The sequence below is a fragment of the Homalodisca vitripennis genome, unplaced genomic scaffold (assembly GCF_021130785.1).
Source record: "Homalodisca vitripennis isolate AUS2020 unplaced genomic scaffold, UT_GWSS_2.1 ScUCBcl_2678;HRSCAF=7675, whole genome shotgun sequence".
Lineage (NCBI taxonomy): Eukaryota > Metazoa > Arthropoda > Insecta > Hemiptera > Cicadellidae > Homalodisca > Homalodisca vitripennis.
Genome location: NW_025778797.1, coordinates 27,807 through 49,793, shown reverse-complemented (window position 1 = coordinate 49,793; position 21,987 = coordinate 27,807). Strand labels below are relative to the sequence as shown.

Here is a 21,987-nt window from a genome sequence, read left to right as displayed (position 1 = left end):
CCTATCCTTCCAATAACTCTTTTTAGTAGCATGATGTATTGTTTGTAGATCTAAAATGTAATACAAATAATACATAATTACAGTTTATAGAATAGTTGTATAATACTGTTTGAGTAATAGTTGCATTTAGTAGATTAAATACCTATGTATTCAATTATTCTAATTTTGTAGAACAAGATGAATAAAACCATATTTATGGTTCAGCATGTTTGAGAACATGTAGTGCAGGTAAAAATCCACCTTGTTGTTTCTCAAAGGAAAAGCTCCTCGTAGAGAAAATCGGTTAAACTGAAAGTTCTGCTTGCTTACGCTCTACTGTGTTTCCAGCAGGTTAACCGGGATGAAGCAGCTGCTTATACGCAAGCGAATGCAGTCACCATCACGACCAGGGTGTTCTGCTTTCATGCCCCCTGACACCCTTCCAGTAAGACACCGGTTCCCTAGAAACACCTGCCTCAAAGACGCCTATGCCGAGAACGCCTGCAGCTAGCGACCTAAATAACGGTAGCCCAACATATGAGTCGTTTCAGTGGGCGGTGTTGACTAACGCACATACGGGTGGTGGGTCGTAGGTTCAGACATTGCCACAGCTGGTTGATATTTCTTTTTTTTTAAATCATACGAAGCATTTAAGTTCAGTACTTGCTTCTAGGAAAAAAATTTAAGGCATGTGTTATAGGCAAGTGTAAATTCTTATCCTATAGCAGACATAATTCCAGTTGTGGGCTGGTTAAATAATTACACATATGCAGTCTTTATTGCAAAAAAAAAACCATTTCAATCCAAATTAAACCCCAAAAAATAATGTTCAGTAGCAGTGAGGATTGTTACAACATAAGGAAAATTGGGAGGTGTTTGGTAACTGGAATATTCTTATTTTTTTCAAAAGATTAATAATGCAAGTAGAGTCTCACTTATCCGATGACAGTGTCAATACTAAAGCCTTTGGATAATCATTAATGATGATGTTGACTATAGATCTATAAAATAAATTGGATACCAACACGCAACCGTTCTGGATTTAAATAAAATTTACAACACACAAATTTTATATGAAATACGTAGAATACTTGAATAGCAATAAATTTTAATAAATCTGGTAAATAATGTAGTAATGATTTTAATATTGAATATTGAAACTAAACATTTTATCCCAAAAAAGGATTAGAGAGGTATTCCTTTGTACATCTTGAAAGATCTTGGAAGTAACATTATGAGTCCTTGATTAAATTTAAATGATTTATTTAATACTAATCAGTAACTTAACTTTGCTATGTATCTTATCGTTTGTCTACTTGCCCTGCAACATCAAAACTTGATTTCTTACTTGATCATTCAACACTACAATCACTATATCACAATGTGCTGTTGTTACTCTCGATGCAATTCAAAAGAAGCTGGATCTCTTTGATTTGTCTAAGGGCTGCATTTTTGGAGGGGTCACAACAGGGTTTTTTTAAAGTCCACTCTGATATGGTCCGCCTAACTTCACTTGCTTACTCAACCTTAGCCTGTGCCACTGGTATGTTTCCCCTACAATCCTAAAATCCTAGTGATTGCCTTGATGTCTCAAACAACAGGCCTATTGTTTTATTCAGTCTGTACTGAGAAATGTGTTAAGAGGGTCTTATATTGGACATGGTGCCAGTATTCTTAATGTATTCACACATGAGCAAACCCACTTCTCCGTAGGTAAGATGACTATGAATTAATCTATCATCCTTTCAGTGGTGTCATGATATGTAATATTTCCAGCCATAGAAGTCACGTTGACACAATTTATATTGATGCACCTTCACTTTTCCACAAAGCTTAACCCTTTTTCCAGCGTTATTGACGCCGGATCCGCGGAGTGGCCACTACAAGCTCAAAACGTTATTGCCGTGGATCCGCGTTTTTTTTGCATTCTTTATTTTCTTACTGCTATGTTAGTTGAATATTTTGCCTGCTTATGGAGGTTCTAGTAGTTCATGCGACATACAGACGGGTTGCCCCTGCCTCGAATTCTGTTACAATGGAGTGGCAGTTGCTTCTAATATGGCCAAGACACTGTCTAGCTGGGCGTGGCCCCGCGCCTTTCACAAAGTCATTGCCAGGGAGCTCCCGTCAAAGGGCATCTAGCCAGTTGTTAGTGAGAAGCGTCCGGTACACGCAATATGTATTTCGGATATCGCTAAATTTCTGTTTGTGTCTTATTCTTTTTTAAAGTTAAAATTATATTCATATTAAATACAGCAGTCTTCCAGTTATTTATTTAGTGTTTTTTACCCCATTATTCGTGTGAATGGCGGAATCCATGACGATTCGGAATTTGAAGATTTGGTAATTCTGAGCATTTACTTGGTCAACCAACCCCCAAACTTTTTAATATTTTACTACGGTCATAAAGGATGTTATCACAAAGCAAGAAACATATAATTCCAAGCCCTGCAAGGCTGTCCTACAGGTTGGCCGAGAGGATAAGAAGGTTCAAAGTCCACGCGATATACAGTGCTTTGCGGGAGACGCGGAGGAATGTTCAGTATGTGACAGCCCGACACCAAATAAACACATCTTTGTCTACTTTTGTATTTTTCTAATTTTATTGGTTTGTAATATAGTATGACGTTTTATCTATAAAAGTGTAGTGTTCATCATTCCTCTCCATACTTACTGAATAAATTATAAAAAAAATATAGTGACAACTACACTGCTATTCTACAATATTCTCAAAAGTTTAAAAATTATCCTAGGTAATCCAAAAAAGGCTAAACAAATTTTATTTACCGTTTAAAATAACTCTATTTTCCACATACAAAAAACGAAAATAAATTTAACTTTACACATTGGCAAAAATTTTAAAAAAAATTGTAACTTTATCAAAGATTGAGGTCTAATTTTTTCAATGACGCTTAAAGGGTTAAAAGGAGTATTGGATGGTGTCTGAAAACATGTATCCAATGGTTAAGGAGCTATCCTCATAGAGTTATCCCATTTGCTTTGTGTCTCAAATATGATCAAGCCAATTTGGTGTGCCTCAGGCTTCGACCTGGGTCTCTTTTGTTTTCAATTTTTATTAATGGGCATCAGATACATCATCAAGGTTCATTTTTTTTCTTTTTAACAGTTTCAAACTATTTTTGGAAATTGGTCTTCTTCAAGACTAACATTGATGAGGTTCTTTAGTAATGCTCCCTCAAATGAAACAATCAAGGAATGCCACCAAAACAAACTCATTATGCCCAGTTGAGAAATGTACCTGGTGACTGATTACTTTTACTTTGTGAACATGGTCTCTGGTGAAGAGATGTGGTACAATAAAAGATTTTGGTGTTATAATCGATTTGTCTTTTGAAAGTCAAAGTACATACTAAGCCATATTTTCAAAATCATATTTATTCCTTCATTGCATTTCTGGGTTTGGTCATTATCGAACTATCAAGCATGAGCTGTATGTAAACTCTGGTCATCTTGACATTTGAAGTACTCGAGCATGAGCTGTATATAAACGCTGCTCTTGTCATCCGAAGTATCAAGCATGAGCCTGTATGTATATAACGCTGCTCTTGTCATCCGAAGTATCAAGCATGAGCTGTATGTAAACTCTGGTCCTTGACATTCGAAGTCTCCAGCATGACTGATATAAACACTACTCTTTCTCTTCAAGACAAGTTCAAATTAAACTTTATTGAAAATTTGTAAATAACATATATATATACAAACATGAAATGGTGTTCAATAAACAGAATAACCTAATTTAAATAGTTACCTGTGTCTTATTAGTTACAGTGACTTGTAAATTATTTAGCCAACGTTGAGTATTAAATTAAATATAGCTTTAAAATCATACAATTTAAGTATTAAGGTTTTGTGAAAAAATTCGTCATAAAGAATACAAAAACCTGGTAATTAAGTACAATTTAAGTTTTCTTTTTAAAATTCAGAAAACTGTCTGATAATAGAATATCCATAGGTAAGTTATTGTAAAATCTAATGCTGGCAAATGTTGGTTTTTTTCCTATAAAATTTCAAGTTCAATCTGTGTGGGCTGCCAACTGGATTCCAGTTTTTGTTGAATAGTTGTGGAAAGTTCCTAATTTAGGTAAACCTGTCTTTAGCTACGCCTTACTGCCAAGACTGTTTCCATTATATATAGCCCATAAACGGTTTGAATACCTTAAGTCTGACAGCAATTTTTGTTTCAATGACTCCTGCCTTTTGTAAATTAAGCATAAATATGGTATAGCTTTCTTTTGCAATATTAATATACTTTGCAAATGTGTATCACTAGGTGGCTCCATACACTACAACACCAAAAGAAATATGGGAGTGAATATGAGAGTTAAAAACCCATTTTTAAAGTTTTGAAAATAGATTTTAGTGCATACAGACCAGAAGATATTTTCTTTTCAATGGCCAGAATGTGCACATCCCCACATTAGCACTCTCATTTAGTATTAACCCTAAAAGTTTTAGTTTGATTAACTTTTTGAATGTGAGTATCATATACTTAAATAAAATCATTGGCTGTTGTTTGTGTTTTTGTTTTTTTGAGTACAAAATGTCATAAAGTTGGTTTTATCAGGTTAAGTTAAAAATGATTTTTCTGCTAAAGTAATTATAAAATTTGAAACTAAATATTTTAGTTTGCTAGATTTTCTTTTTTCATTTTGTATGGGGTATGATAAGGTTTAGGGTCATCGGCATATAGACACATGTTACTGTTTAAATTTGTTACACTATTTGGCAATCCCCTAATACAGCAAAGAAATAATACGGGTCCAAGAATGGAGCCTTGAGGTACTCCGTCTTTATTGTATTTTCATTGTTGATTTAGCATAACTAGTTTTCTAATATCTATAATGGGTAGTTCTACATATTGTTTTCTATTTTTAGGTATGATTTAAAAACCAGTGCAGTGCAAGGATTTGACAATCCTTTAAATTTTCTAGTTTTCAAATAAGGGTACTATGACAGACACTGTAAGACGCCTTACTGAGGTCCATTAAAAGATACCCAAAGCATGGTCACCCCCTGGTCTATGGACATCAAAAATTGACTATAAACCAAATTCCTGCATTAATGACAGATTTGCCCAATCTAAACCCATGCTGCTCATCATCAAATAAACTATTGGTTTCCAAAAATTTCCACTAATCTGATATACATTTACATCATAAATATTTTTAGAAAATGTTGGTAATATAGACAATGGGCGATAATTTGTAGAATCAGTTTTTATTCCTTTTCTTAAAGACTTATTTTAGAAATATTTAGTCTGTTTGGGAAATATTCTACTTACAAAATAAGAATTAATAATGTAGATTTAGTGGTTTAATCAATTGATATTTGGCATTTTTAAATGATAGGCATAGGACTTCGTCATACCCAGTAGAGAATTTATTTTTTAAAAGATAATATTACTTTGTCCTAGTTCAATTTTGCTTAGAGGTTTTATATGAAACACTCTTCTGCTAGCTTCTGGAGTATGCTTTGGAGGTGTAACATCCTATTAGCAGTTAGTAGTAAAAAATCAAACGCTAACCAAATTTATAGAAACATTGAATTTGGGCATGTCTTACTTAAATCACAGCTGTGGTTTGAGAGGAAATGTAATCTAATTAGATTAGGTTTTGAATGTAAGGGGGCACATAAAAACTGAGAAAACAATTTGTAATGAGTGTGGGTTCACTCTCTAATAAAGCATAATCACTTGTTTTGTCCTGCACAGCTTGTATGTGATAATGGGAATTGAATGTTTCTTTGTTCATGTTGGGTTGAATTTGTTCTGTGCCTGTGTTTTAGTGTTTATTGCTTAAATTACTTTGTATTGGCATTGTTCAGTTTATGTTTTAAAATGGGAATTTACTATTGTGTATAGGATCAAAACCATCAAAAACCATTGTGTATAGGAATTAAAACCATGGTTGACTTAATTATGTCTTATTACCTAATTTATAGATATTTCAGAGAAACTTGCACAAAAAATCATCAGTAAATGATCAAGATTTATGAAAAAACCCATCCACACCTCAAGCCCCTTGGAGCTGTTTGATATAATAAACCCCAAGTAAAATATGGGTTTCCAACATGTTGTGGTTAATGTTGGTCTATAAGAGAACTATTAATAATGTTCGTGTGCATATTTTTTAGAGGCAGTTTTCGCTTATATTGATTTTCCTATTGAAATATGTAGGCATGAAACATACAGACACAAATCTATATACTAGTTCATTTCACAATTTAAAAAATTTTGACTAGTACCCCCAGTTGCTCTGCAACATCTGCTACATCACAAAATACAAAAACAAAATTTGTTTTATTTTTCAAGTTAGAATGCATATGAGATCTAGGGAAAGATGGGTAGAAACACTTTCACGTAGTTTCCGTATATTAATTAGAGTGCACTTACAACAGAAAAAAGAAAAAGCAATCAACTTATTCTATGTAATACATTGGTTTGTTATATTTATCTAATTTAGTGAAACTAATTTTTACGTTTTGGGTGGACATGATAATTTATAGTCTGTGATCGTTAGAAAAAAATCACAATGATGTGTGGAAATGTTTGCGTTAGTTCTTTATGTGTGTAATTTTGTTGGCTAAACTTGTGTTATTGTGGTCTCAAAAGTTCATATTTTTCTTATCATAATCAAAATTTTTACAAAATAATGTTTATATTTTTATTATAATGTGGTACAAAAAAATTTTTGATCAGATTTTATAACAGATATTAAGAAAGTTCCTGGAATTTAATTGCGTTTGACCAGCGGTTCAATGAAAGAGAAACTTCTCTTCCTGCATTTGGCAGAAACTGCTGGTGAAAGTACTAGAGTCATTCCATGTCAAATCAAACCAATGGTCTGGACCTTGACCTCTCAGATTTTGATAATTTTTTTGTAGGGAAGTTGTACTTACTAAGACTAGTTAAAATGCAAAAATTTTACATTTTTCTCTCCCTTTGGGTTTTTGAATTACAGGTTTTTAAAAACCCAACAAAAGGCAGTTTTTTAGTCATGTATCAGTATTTTCTAAACAATTAACTATTAAGACTAAAGTGCTCAAATTTGTGGTATTGTTTTTCTATTTGAAAATACTCTTTAATTTTATATATCACAAATATATGTTATTCATACTATACACTGAATACATATACGCCAAATTCCAGAATGGGGTGTAAATGGGTTCTTATTTAAAAAAAAAATATTGTGTTACTGGAGTACACAACCGTTTGGTATGAGCAACCATTGCTATGTACATTAAGTAAGGTAGTGTGTTGTGCATTTAGGTGTGTAATTATATGTCTTTGCTAGTTCAATGTTTTTTATCCATTTGGTTTAATAATTCTAAATTGCTTATGGAAACATTTTTATGTATATTAATAACTGGTCCATTATCTCGTTTGAAGGAAAAGTTCCTGATTGAGATTATATAATGAGGTAAAAACTGCATATGATGATAAAGCTATGAATCGTACAAGTGTGTTCAAGTGGTGGTTGTGAGTTTAAAAACGGTCGTACATGTGTGCATGATGATCAGAGGAGCAGAAGACCTTCAATTGTGACTGAAAATTGTCTGGGAAAATATTGTATATTAATAACTGGTCCATTATCTCGTTTGGAAGGGACAAAAGTTCCAGTTTGAGATTTATAATGAGGTAAAAAACTGCATATGTTGATAAAGCTATGAATCGTACAAGTCGTGTTCAAGTGGTGTTGTGAAGGTTTAAAAACGGTCGTACATGTTGTGCATGATGATCAGAGGAGCAGAAGACCTTCAATTGTGACTGAAATTCTGGAAAATATTTAAAATGCAATCCATAACGATTACAGATTGACTGTATATGAAATCTTTGCAATATATCCGCAAAACTTCAGATCTCTGCTACATGAAACCATCACAGAAACCTTTGGATATTAAAAAAATGTTCCCAAAACAGTTGATCAGACCAACACAAGTTGAATCAAGTGGAGACCAGGCAAGAGTTTTGGAACGCTACATCCATAGAGATAAAATTTCTCCACTCCATCGTTTGGAATGAATGCAGTTTTTTGGCTCATTTAAAACTTCCCTTCCAAATGAGTAACGGGATGAAACCGTGTATTTCGCTCATTTCCGGGAGATTGGATTGCCATATTTTTTCACAAAATGTATTTTCGCCTCGACAGTTTCTCAACGTATTGACCTTAAACCGGTCTCGTTGCGGAGGGGAGAAATCAGGGAAAACAGCAAGTGTAGAAATGTGAATTTTCTACACTAGTAATATATGTTTTCAAATTCACTATAAATAGATAAAGTTTTTTAAAATTCCACGAGTATTTAAATTTTTTTAAAGAGTCCTAAATGAAAAAAATAAGCAGATGCAATTGTTTAAAACATATAAATATTTGAGACAACTCTCTCAAGGTCTTGTCAGTTGAGATATTTCTATAATCTTAAATCAATATTAGAAGAAAGTATTTTTAGTTGTTGAATTTGGTAGTAAAATTTACTTTACCATATTAATCAACTTTTTTTGCTGCTTTAACTCATGATTTTTTACAATTTTTAGGAGCACATGAACACGATGAGCAATGAGGGGCTGCTTGAGTTTTCCACGAAAGATTTTGGGCAAAAGTTGTGTTAAGGCCGAGAAATCTAAGAGAACGAGGGCTGATTCCCCTAGAGTGACACCTTACAAGACCCCGTCCAAGACCCCAACCAAGATCCCTTTCAGGATTGCCACAGGAGTCCAAGATACCAAGTGTAGTGCCACCCATTAGCCCCAAGGAGTGCCCATAAACTCACAGCATCTCGAGTAAAACTCCCCATTATTTTTTAACTTGTCTAATTATTCTGCCCTGTAAGGGAAAATTGCAATGTTTTTTACAAATTGTATATATTTCCATCAGTTAACTTCCATGTTTCTATTTATATTAGACTTTTCATTCTTGTTATTTAACGTATTATATTTTTAAGATTTCATAATCGTTATGTGTTTCATTTGCATCCGCTTCAAAGTTTTTTGGAATGTGTTTTTTGCGGTTTTTGTGCTTTAATAATTGTGCATTATTAATCAATGTATATACTATTGAATATACTGTTTAACTTATGATAAATATGCAATACAAAATTTAAATAACACTTGATAAAACTGTGCTTAAAAGTTAAATAAATAAATCACTTAACAGTGTATGTATGTGTAAACTATATAACGTTATTTGTATTCTTGTAAGAGTAAAAAGTAATGTTTAAACATTTTGGTTACCAACACAAAGTAAATTGTACTGTGTAATTGTTGTTACTGTCTGGAGTGATTTAATGTTAAGAAATTACTCATTTTAAAAGGTAACGAAGGTAAGGCTTTGAAATCCGATATTTCCTCTTCAATTTCTATCCAATGCTTTAAATTTAATCATAAACACCATTCTTTAGTAATATTGCTATACATTTTTAGTATGCTGTTATGTGAGATAAATTCATAAATGAGCTGTACATATTTTGTTATTATTAAAATATTTTATACTAATTCCTTATTGTTATTATTCCCTGTCTTTACAACCAATGGGCAGAACCTTCTACTGTTAACTGTCTATTATTGATGGTTTTGCAAGGGTCATAAAAATAATGAACAGTATTCAATTATAGATTTCATATATATTTTTTTTTTTTTTTAAGGTGTTTTTTGTAAAGTATGTTCAGGGTATAAACAAAAAGATTGGACTGGTTATACATTTTCCAGATTTTATGTGTGATTCTAGAAAATAAAAATTAAGAATAACTTTTTTCCCAATTTCCACTTGTTTAGCCGCTAGCCACCATTTTGTATTTATTTATTAAAAAATTATTATATCTAAAACTAGTAAAGCTAAAGAAACCAAATTTGGCACACATAAGTTTGAATAGGTAGGATGAAAATAAAAAATAAATTTGTATTATTATTTTTTATATAAAAAAATGGCTTCTGTTGAAAATTTGTTAAGTCAAATGACAAAAAAAATAACCCAGTATAGTTATAAAAAAAATTTACCAGACACCAACTATTTTGGAGAATTTTATTGTGATTCCAACGATGCTAGTTTCAACGACGAAATCCATCAAGGTATAAACGAGCACAAACACTAAAGGTACACTTGCACAAGCTGAGAGAAGCAAAACGTTGTCTTCTGATAGGCATCAGCTGTATTTAAATCAGTTTATAACAATTTTACAAGGTATCTATTTATACAATGTTATTAAAATTACAACGGTACCTTATTCAATGAAAATCCGTCAGATTGGATATTTTAATATCCAATCTACGAAGATCGTAGTTGTTGTCATTAATTATTGGCAATACACAAATTTAACCGATTGCTAAAACATATTATTTGTCATATATGTTTTGAAAAATAGATAATCTTACTAATAAATTACCACACTAATATTTTGCTTGCAGTTAATATATATATATATAAAACGCATGAGTTGTGTCTGTTGTGTAAAATTTGTAGACAGCAGCTGATTGGCAGTTATGTAAAATTTTACCAATCGCGAAAACGTGGTTCCGTTATATTATTGTGTATTAAAAACCCGTAAATAGATAACCTAAGTAGCAAATTATCTTGATATTGGTAAACCATATGTTGCTTACAGCTTGTATTTGTCCTTGATTTTGCAAGACAGAATTGTCTTTTTTTTGTAAAAGTATTGCTAAGTATTGCTTGAGCTATTGAACACTACACACACTCAGTAAGGTAAGATTTTGTTATAAAAATGTTTCTTCAGTTTATGCACATATTTTCCCTAGTTTTAATTAGCAAAGTACACCTGAAAATATTGCTTTTATAAAAGATGTCGCTATTTTTCTACAGTACTTTTGTAAATGGCTGTCTATTACAAAAGTAAACCTAAAAAGACCAAAAACGTCCATTAAAGGTATGTAGCCTTCACTTAGTCATCAATGGACTTTTGTGCATCCCCTAACCATAAAAAATCTGAAGTTTCTACAATAACCTGTGACCTGTTGTATTTCAGGAAGTAAGCCCTCGTGCACTTTGTTTTCTTGTTTTGTAACAACATACAGTTCAGCCATAAGTGCTCCACTGATGCTTCTGTTTTTACACAGAGTCTGTATTTATCTCCATCTTAAAACCCATCTTCATCAGATGTTTTACAAAGAGGGAGACAGTTTCCTGTTGGTATTTATGGGAGCATTAGTCTTATATCGTTACTAGTCTTAAGAATAGGGAAAAAATAAAACATGTTTCTACTTGAGTCCTAAGGTTCTAAGTTTCGGATCTGATTTCCCAGGCTTAGCTCTTAGACGCGTTGTTAAAAATAAAAACTTACAAATACAAATATATTTTTAACGGCTAATCTTATACAGCTTTCAAGAATTGTAATTCGTTTACACGAGTTTGCCTGCCTCACCACTGATCCTAATTGAGGATTTACTCAGATGTTATGGATCCAGGTAGGAATACGAATTTGTAATACTCATAAATCAATATTTATGCATATGTTTTGAGCTCTTAAAATTAACATTTCCCAAAAGTATACAATATGATTTAATACTTAGGCTATTAGATTCTCGGGAATTTTAATTATTTTTCTGTAAGGGGGAAACTGGGTCATCCGAAATATGCAGTTGCTACATCCAGACAAGTTCTTAAAAATTGCATAATTAGTATTCATAGTAATTGGGACAGCCAATGGCCGAGAAGTCTGAGATATCGGACTTAGGATCTGAGTTATGGTTAGCACAGATTCAGATGCTATCTGTGACTAGTACTTTTTATCAGTCCCGTCAACATTGTACTGCACTGACTTTTCCTCCTAATTCTTTTTGACAAAGATCCTCGCACAGGCCAGTAACCCATGAGAGTGGGCAGAGAATAAGACTTAAAGAGAATTGACCTCTCCTTTAATATGTATAAATCAATTATTTAATTTTTTACATAGTCACTTTTGAACTATGGTATTGCATTATAGATAGAACACAACCCAGATTTTAAGATATTTTGGAAATTCAAATATACAATGGGTGTTGAAATCTTTTCAATTCTTATCTAAAAAAAACAAAGTCAATAGTCTTGTTTAATTCACATAAAAACTGATAAAGAATTATATTTAATATGATTGATCATAATTTACATGGTGTCCATTGACTTGAATATAATGTGAACTTTTTGTTAATTTCCGCTAATAAAACACTCATGTTGGATATTTTTACATATTGTTACAATCTATTAACGATTTAAGTCATGTCTAAGACTGACAGTGACTTACCACATAAGCCAGAAAAAAATACTGTCCGCTTAAACCATACCATTTCAACAGGATATGCTAGATAAAATTTGTCAGGTCAATTGGTGTCTTGTTAATAGTATCTCACACAAGCCATGTCAGTCTTAATATTTCTCCAATAGCTCGGTTTTCAAGTTTTAATTTTTGATTGCCTTAATGATACATTTTAAATGTTAATTTAAATACTTTTATTAAAAAATACTATATTTAATTTAAATAATAAACAATAGGCTATATTAATTATGGTAATCTTTTATTTTTGTTTTATTTATTTATTATTTTGTGATTGTTCACAATGTCGAAGAAACAATACATTAACTGCACAAAAACAAGGTGTCTTAGTTGTCAACACCGAATGGTTGTTGATTGCAATGGCAATAGTTTCCTCAAGTGTTTGATGTCAGTCAATAAAGACTGACAAGGCGCCAAATAGTAAAAGATTTTTCAACTTTTCCGAAATTACAAAATTTTACATCCCTTTAAACAATTACCAGAGGGAGTGCATTATTATAAACTCAGCATGTTACACAAGTATCCTCGTGGATATTTCCTTAACTGCTTAAAACAAATAATACATGATAAATAAAAACATATTGATGTTCTTAGACGCTGTTGAACAAAGTCCAAAAGAATTCTGCCACGGCATATACAGAGTAGTATGCTAGTCAGTCTCTTATGTTCTTCTTCAGCTTGTTGCACTTGAGACATCGAAGTGACTCTGAAAGAGTATTGTGAAGGTTACGTCCAATGTAGGATGGTTTTCTCTTCATAATAATGCTGTGCGATGAAGGGGTAGGATGAATTGTGTGTATGTACACTACTGTAGGTAGTGCCATCTCATCGTTAACAGCAGCTAGTATTTAGAGAGTGCAATGACTGTTAAGATCCTGAGAGATTTAAATGATTCTCTGTAACTGTCCATTAGGGACCAAGATCTACCCGACATCCTAATGGCTGTCTTTTTTATTAGTTGAATTTGATTAGTTAATGAATGATCCAAATATTTACAGAGTATTTTGATATTTGAAAATACATTTTTAGTTAGTGTTGTATATATATAAATTATTTTGAAGGGGACCGATACACTGGGTGGTTATACTAGGTATAACATATACTCTACCTTGCAAAAGAAGGCTGATAAGGACCCCTGGCAGGACTTGGACGGATGGAAAGGTGCAAAGAAGCATTAAAAGAGTTTTGGGAATTTCCACAGTTGTTGCTCTTTATATCCAAGAAAAGATGCTACTTTTTGAACAGTACAGAACTCCCCAAAAATGGAGATATCCATCAGCACCACACAAGACATGATGAAAATGAAAAGAAATATATCTCTCTTTCAACTACTTCAGATTGTAAAAGTCATGTACCTAATTCTAAATCTGACACCATATTCAAAGATTATGAATAAAGAATGTTTCTCATCCTCATTCCAAAAACGACCGCTTACAAACCTACCTTAGAGAAATTATTGAGTCTTAAGACCTCATAAATTAAATTAAAAAATACTGGTGCAATTTTAATAAATTTCTTTTTTAAAATTTTGGAGGCATTGATCCCCTGATCCCCACTCTTATATACAGACCGTTTTCAGTATACGAGGTCCAATCAAAAAGTAATCCTACCTTTTGGTGCAACGTAAAAACTGAAGTTACCTGAAAAAAGCTGGCGTTAATTTTCCTTCAAAAATAAGCACCCTGAGAAGCAACACAACGATTCCAGCGACGTTTCCACTTCTGGAAGCAGTCTTGAAAATCACTTTTCGGCATCGCCATGAGATCAGCCGTCGTTTTTTTTTCATAATTGCCTTCTCGACTTTCAAATCTGGTGCCCTTTCAATGGTTTTTTTTTTGAGGTGGGGGAAGAGCCAAAAATCGCATGGAGCCATATCTGGAGAGTACGGAGGCTGAGGAACTTACGGAGTGCCGTGTTTGCCGTGTTTTCGCCAAAAAGTTTGAATGAGCTGGCGCATTGTCCGTGGTGTAGCCGCCCAATTTTTGAGACGCCCACAAGTCAGGTCCTTTTGCGGCGAATAGCATCTCGGAGACGACGTTGGACACTTAAATAGTACTGTGCATTCACAGTTTTGACCCTCAGGGGCATATTCATGGTGGCACAACTCCACGGTGGTCGAAAAAAACAGTAAGCATCACTTTGACATTTCTTCGAACTTGCCTTGCTTTTTTTTGGCCCGAGGATCCTTGGGGGAGACTGCCATTGTGATGACTGAAATTTGGTCTCAGGGGTCATATCCATAGACCCCAACTTTCGTCCTCCAGTTATTATCGATGTGAAAAAGTCCGCATCATCCTCACAACATTGCAGCATGTCCTCGGGCAACATCCAATCGCCGTTGCTTCTGCTCGTCTGTCAGCAATTTTGGGCACAAATTTTTGCGGCTACCCGGCGCAATCCCAAAGTCATCCGTTAAAATTGCTTCAGCTGATCCGAAACTGACATCTAACTCAGTACTTACTTCCTCCACAGTCATTCGACGATTTTCACAGATCAAAACTTTTGCTTTCTCGATGATTTCCGGAGTTCGACTTGTTTTTGGTCGGCCCGAACGCGCGTCACTTTCTGCCGAGGTTCGACCACTTTTGAAACGGTTATACCACTCTTTAATCTGCGTAACACTCATTGCCTCATTTTCGAATGCTAGCTGAATTTTTTCGAATGGTCCTCACTTTGTTTTTTTCTCCGAGTTTCACGCAAAATTTAATGCAATAACGTTGTTCCACTTTTTTCCCGTCATCTTCAACAGTTAGAGAAAACCGATAACGCGCACTTGACTTATCAGTACAATACTGACCCGTCTCCCGGTGAACCAGTCGGGGGATCAAGATAAGACTTTGTACCTTTCCTTATCATAGTAGGAACTATTGTCGCAACAAATTCTTATCTCATTATCTGGCAGCAGAAGCCGCGATACACGACAAGGTCGGATACTTTTTTGATTGGACCTCGTATACAAATAAACAGTAAAAATGTATTTTACAGGCTCAGATTAGTACATTTATAGCCTCCCCAGGATCGGATGTTACAACTGAAATTCACACTCAAACTGTTAAGATCTGGTCATTAACTGTTTATACTGATGGTCATTTTGGTATTAGCCCCATACAGAATAATACAATTTCCTCAAACATATCATGTGCCCCCAAAGGTGTTTTCAATTACTGCATATTATTGTCGCATTAAATGATACATTTTCTGAGGACATGCATTTATTAGAAAGTATATATGTAAAACACTCAAGTTTTTTTGTACCATAATAAGCTATTATCAAAATAAAAGTAAAGTTAAAAAAAAATATTTGTACCCTAAAAATTTAATATACATTTTTACTGATTTTTACTGTAAGGTGAGATCAATTTCTAATTCACTTGATGAGTCTAGAATTGAATTGCAACGTAATAGTAGAAAACAGATAGGTGTTGTCGCATTGTGTCAAGACAGGCTGTTCAGAAACCATCTGTGTGTCAGAGTTGTCACAATTGAGGAAATGACATTTTGTTTGTGTTTACCTAAGAAGTTAATAAAATAGGTACAACCTCAGTTAAACCCCACATTGGTAACCATGGATCTCCTCAAGCTAGTAATATGTCTGCTGTCAATATTTGCTCTCCTGCCTCTAGTCCCCCAGCCTATCCGGTAAGATTGTTTTAAAGTTGAACAATTTCAACTACTTTTATCAAGAGGAAATCATAAGAGAGAAAAAATTATATTCATTAAAAAATAGTATAACTGACAACTAATTATATAAATATGAGAAAATAATAATGTAATGTAACTTGACTTTTATTTTGATGATAATTTGTTTATGGTTACAAAAAAACTTGAGTTTTTACAAATATACCTTCTAATAAATACAAGTCCTCAGAAATTGTATCATTTAATGCAACAATAATATGAAGTACTGAAAACCCCCTTTTATTTTATATTAAATATGAGAAATAACAATGTAATGTAAATGATTAACTAAAACAAACAATAACTAGAAACTGTTACACAACTTTTAAAACTTTGACTATTGTGAAAAATTATTATTTTGTAAAGTTATGAAGAAATTTTACATATAACAATTTAATAAATTGGCATTAAATAAATAATAATAATAATAATTATAATGTAAGCATTATAATTATTATATTTGTCAGTGAAATATAGTATACGATTAGCTCATAAATTGTGTTCTTTTTTCTATTAGTTTCATTTAACCCTGGAACACTACCGTGTTTTGATATACCTTTATTACTACCAATACGTAAATTTTAACGTAGCATATTTAATTTTGTGTTTTAGGTTATTTAAAGGGTTTATTTTTCATGCCTGTGTATTGTGTTTTGTGGATATTCTTGCCTATGTGCTTACTTAAGGTGATTATGCGTGTGTTTAAGCGTGTATGTGTGATACATTGGTGTTTTCCTAACCTTATCTTCATATCTACAATGCCATAGAAACACATCCTTTCCAATAAGCCTACAAATTGTCTACTAACTCCAAGACTTTTATTTACCAAAAAAACAACCTAAAATAGTTTTAGTTACTTTTTGTACTATACACACTTATAACGTATGTTTTTATCAAGCAATAATACTACCGCTACATAAAATTGACGCACAGCCTAAATAAAAATCAATATTGAGATAAGAAAAAGAAACTATACACACCATTACACTTCGAAGGACGAACGACCATTGATCAGTAGAAGCACTGCCCAAAGTCTTAAACAGGAAGGTTGGGGGGGGGGGAGAGTAGGTATAAACATGACGCATATACGTAAAACTTACGCACGGTAGTTTTCTAGGGTTAATTTGTTAATTTGAATATCACATTTGATTGTGTTTCCAAATGTTTCACAGGCTAATTGAGTAATTTATTGAGAAGTTTTTATTAAGATAAAAATGGACACTTAATAAAAATATAATTCTTGGTCACTCCCTCGGATGAGTATCCAAAACATGAGATCTGCTCTAAATGCTTACCTGCTGCAGATGTTATCTACACAACTAATATTTTGAATCTACTGTATGTGTTTCTGAATTGGCAAAAAATAAAGTTACCCATTTTTATGTTTTAAATTAATAATTAGAAAACAGTATATTAATCATTGATAACTACAATGAAAGGGAAGATAAAATTTACTTAATGGAGCCAATTGAGCTGTTAGCTTTTTAAATATATTACTAATGCAGATCTAAACATTCACCTAAATGTTTTGTTTCTAGTCATGAGGTAATACAGTGTTGAACATATGTCACATCCATACAAATTAATTCAAAATACAAAATTCATAGTAGTCATGTACAAACTCCTCCAGACTATAGTATGGCCGGTTCATCAACCATTGGTAGAAGATCTTCCTCAATTACTGGTGGGAGTGATGAGCTTAGATTTCATCAGAAAGGATGTTCCAGTATTTGGCACCATTGTATGATGGTTGTTTCTCAAACGTAGTTAGGCGGTGGAATAGGGGGAGGGGGTTATTGTTGGTCCTCCTTGTCTAATAATTGTGGAGTCTACTCCTCTTGTTAGATTTTGCTTGTTTCCACAAGTGGCTATCTCCAGAACTTTTAACTATTATCACCTCTAAATCTTAGAGTTTGTAACATTAACTGATTATTAGTTTCTAAATGCAGTAGTAGCAAGTCTGACCAGTCAAAATTTTGTGACATGACTACATGTTTTTTTCACCCAAATGCAAATGCCTATCACAAACAAAGCCATAAAAATATGATGTGCACTATTTCTGTATTAAAATAATAAAACTTCTTCTATAAAGTGTCTATTTTTTATTACAGGTTGATGACATGGACGCAAAACCTATGGAAGCCAGATTTTTGTGGAAGAAAAAAAAGGGATTTTACGGCAAAAAGAAATGTGGATAAAGTTAAAAGATGTGGATTCTCATTGCACTGCCTTCTTAATTTCTCTATTATTTTGTCAGAGTGTTACAGTTATTTAACTTTAAAATTATACATCCAGATAATTTATGTTTCTCTTTTCAAACCTTTATAAAAATCTTAAAAAAAAATCATAAAATCTTTACTTACAGAACATCAGTCCACAAGAATAAATTGCACTTTGATTATATTGTTAAATCTATAATAATGGCTGTCAATAATAGTAAGTGTAATCAATCAGGAATGGTTATCAAACTCTTTTCTGAAAATGTATTCGATATTCTTGCCCCTATTGTCACAAAACTAATCTTGAGAGCCCCTATCCCTTGCATAAACAATTTTCACAAAATATCTACACAAAAAAAAGGACTCAGCTTTCTGAAAGACCAATTGGTCAAAGTCTACACGTGATTGGGTTGCTTAGAAATCATAAGCAACAGCTGATCAGAAATGCCAAAATTAGGTTTTATCACAGAACTCTGTCCAAGCATCAGTCCATGAGGGCATGAGGTCACTGTGGATCAGGGATACTGGAAAATCAAATGTCAACACCCCTGTTTCTTTTTTTTATCTTAACATAATTAATGATTATTTTGTAAATATTCCAATAGATCAGTCTGCAGCTTGTGATCCATATGTACCTTAGGAAGGTGGCAGGTTTCTCATTTATACCTGTGAGTGAGGCTGATGTACTGGACGCATTTTTGAAGATGAACAACACAGTCAAGCCCAATAATGTACCTCTACACTTTCTGAAGGACAGATTACCAGTTACACTGCCTATTATAGTAGGGATGTTCTATTCTTCATTGAATTTTTTGTTTTCCTCGATATTTGGGACTTTTATTCACCCATTGAAGAAAATAGGTAACCCTCAAACTCCTTCTTAACTACGGCCTACAAGTATTCTGTCATGTCTCTTGAAATACCTCAAAAGAGTAGTTCAACAACATTTTTCTTTTTACCTTAATAACTATATTTTGCCAAATTCCAAACAAAACACAGGTCAAATCAGAGTATCACTCCAGCTTTATTGAAAATCACTGATGATATCAGATTGTCAATGGACAAGAGGCTAGTCAAGTCAAGTCAAGTCAAAAATCTTTATTAACAATTTCTTCAAGAAATGTAATAGAGTCACAGAATTTAACAATCTTGTTTACAAATAAAGTTAAAGGATTTAACAATAAGTCAAAAATTGGTTTATTTATTAATTGTGTGCAGTTTCTTCCTAGGTGGTCCTGTAGTTCCTGCAGCGGTCAATAAATTCATTGAGGGTATAGATGGTTTCTTCAAGCAGCCAGTTTCGCAGTCTTCTTTTCAGAGTGTTGTTGTCTCCTCTCTTGATTTCAAAAGGAAGCAAGTTGAAGAGCTTTGCGCCGGCATATGATGGTTTCTTCGTAAAGAGTTCCATCCTGTGTAGTGGGAGGATGTAATCCTGTGCGTTTCTAGTTGCATGCCCTCGAAAGTCTCCAAGCTTCTTCAAGTTTTTCTTTGTGGCGTGAAGAATTACCATCCAGAATATAGATAGCTGTTACTGTCAGGATTCCACGATCCTTGAACACCTGTCTGCAGCTTTCATGCGGCAATAGACCCACCATAGTCCTTAGGGCACGCTTTTGCAGGACAAGAACTTTTTGAATATTTGTACTAGATGTACTGCCCCACAGTACCACACCATATCGTAGGTGACTCTCAAACAGAGCATGGTAAGCGGTGGTCATAGCTTCATCTGTACTGGTGGCCTTTACCCTTTTCAGAACAAATGTTGCTGTGCTTAGTTTTTAGCACAAGTAGTCAACATGCAGAGTCCATGAAAGACAGCTATCCAGAATCATTCCCAGGTGTTTTAGTGAGTCAGTCATTATTATATTAGGAGGTCCTGATACCCTATCTTTTAGTCGTCCCAGGTTCATCTGCTTTGTTTTTGTTTCATTGAACACAAGGTCATTCTTTTCACAATAGTCTTGTGCCATACTTAGAGATATGTATGCATTTATTTCCAGTTCTTCTGCAGACCTGCTGGTAGTGAGTAAGGCCGTGTCATCAGCATACATGATGGGATAGCAGTAAGCTTCTAAGTACTTTGGCAAGTCTGAAACAAATAAGATGAATAGAACGGGTCACAGGATGGATCCCTGGGGCACGCCCCGTGATACACCCCTAGGTTCTGAAGCCACTCTCCTCACTGACCCTTCAATAACATGTTTGATTTCAACAATCTGTCTTCTGTTACACAAATAGCTTGTGAACCATTTGAGAGGTGTTCCCCATATTCCCAGAGAATCAAGCTTCTTCAGTATTAGGCTGTGGTCAAGACAATCGAAAGCCTTGCTTAAGTCTAGAAAGGTACTAACAACAGAGTTTCCAGACTCAAAGCTATCGATAACAAACTCAATCAGGTCAACAAGCCCAGTTGTAGTGGATTTTCCAGAGATGAAGCCGTGTTGTCTCTCTGGTAGGAGCTTGTTAAACTCAAGATGTTCAATTAGTCTTATTAGCACAACTTTTTCGATGACTTTAGATACCGTTGGGATAAGTGATATGGGTCTAAAATTGGTTATTTCATCTCTTAGACCTTGTTTATGCAGAGGAATTACTTTGGCAGTTTTTTAGTTTATTTGGAAAGACTCCTTGTGAAAGCGATTTGTTTATGATGTCCTTCGAGGGAGCACACAACTCTTCTTTGCAGAGCTTCAGAAGTCTTGAGGAGATATCATCTACACCAGCTGACATTGAAGATTTCATTCCTTGGATGATAATCCTGACTTCTTCACTCGTTGTAGGTTTGAAGCGACTATTGCAATACTTTTTTACTTTTCTGACGCTGTAGACTGTATATACTTCTCATCATAATAAAGAAGTAGGGTTTCTCCAATGGTTGTGTTAACTGGGGCTGGGTTTGAGTCTTACCTCACTGGACATCAGCAATGTGTGAAGGAATGGGAATAAAATGTCTGACTTGAAAATTGTACAAGGAATTACCACAGGGCTCTGTCCTTGGTCCCCTTATGTTCTTACTTTACATAGACAATATTGCTTCAATATATTTCAAATATTTCAACTAACTTTATGCTGATAATTTAAAAACATACATTCACTGTTTCCTTAACAAACTATACACTTTTGTGTCATTGCTCAACTTGGATATTGAAGCGATTAAACGTTTGGGTTTAAACAACATAGAATGAAACTGAACGAAAATAGGACGCAAGCATTGATAACAGGTCACTTGAGATTGATAAACCTTATTAACTTTGATACTGCACCAGAACTAAAACTTAAGTGTAATAATAATAAATTACCAAAATAAACTAGAGAATCTCTGACTTATTGTGAATACAAGCCTATAATAGAGTATCTATTTTACAATAACATGAAACAGTCTTTGCTGGCATCCATAGTTTCAAAGAGGTTTGTTTTGTCGTTGATTGTTGAGCGATTGGACAGACATCAGCACGCTCAGAATAACGTCATGAGCACATTTCACAATCTTTTCATCAGTTTACCACTCATGAAACTTCAAGAAATATGCCAATTCTATATTCTATCTATTATAAACTACTTGTAAGGTAAATCTATAAGGAGGGGAACCACATTACTATTCTAAGTCAAAGATAAACAATTTCTAGTATAATGATCTAGTATTTGTATAATGTATCTAGATATAGTATTTGAAGTATAGTGAATCAAAATTATGACAAACAAGATTTATACAAACAATTTGGAGTATACAAACTTAACTGTAGTGACTGTGAAAGCAAACTGGTAGAACTTACATTATTAAGTTTATATTTTTGTCTTTCATTAAGAATTATATTACGAGGGCTATCCATAA

General features: G+C 33.6%; 1 long non-coding RNA gene across 1 annotated transcript; it reads left to right on the top strand.

The window, feature by feature from the left end:
• The first annotated feature begins 447 nt into the window (after positions 1-447).
• On the top strand, positions 448-18,239 carry LOC124372168. The gene is made up of 2 exons (XR_006923320.1): positions 448-504; positions 18,048-18,239. It is a non-coding gene; the product is annotated as an uncharacterized LOC124372168 (long non-coding RNA).
• The last annotated feature ends 3,748 nt before the right edge of the window (positions 18,240-21,987 follow it).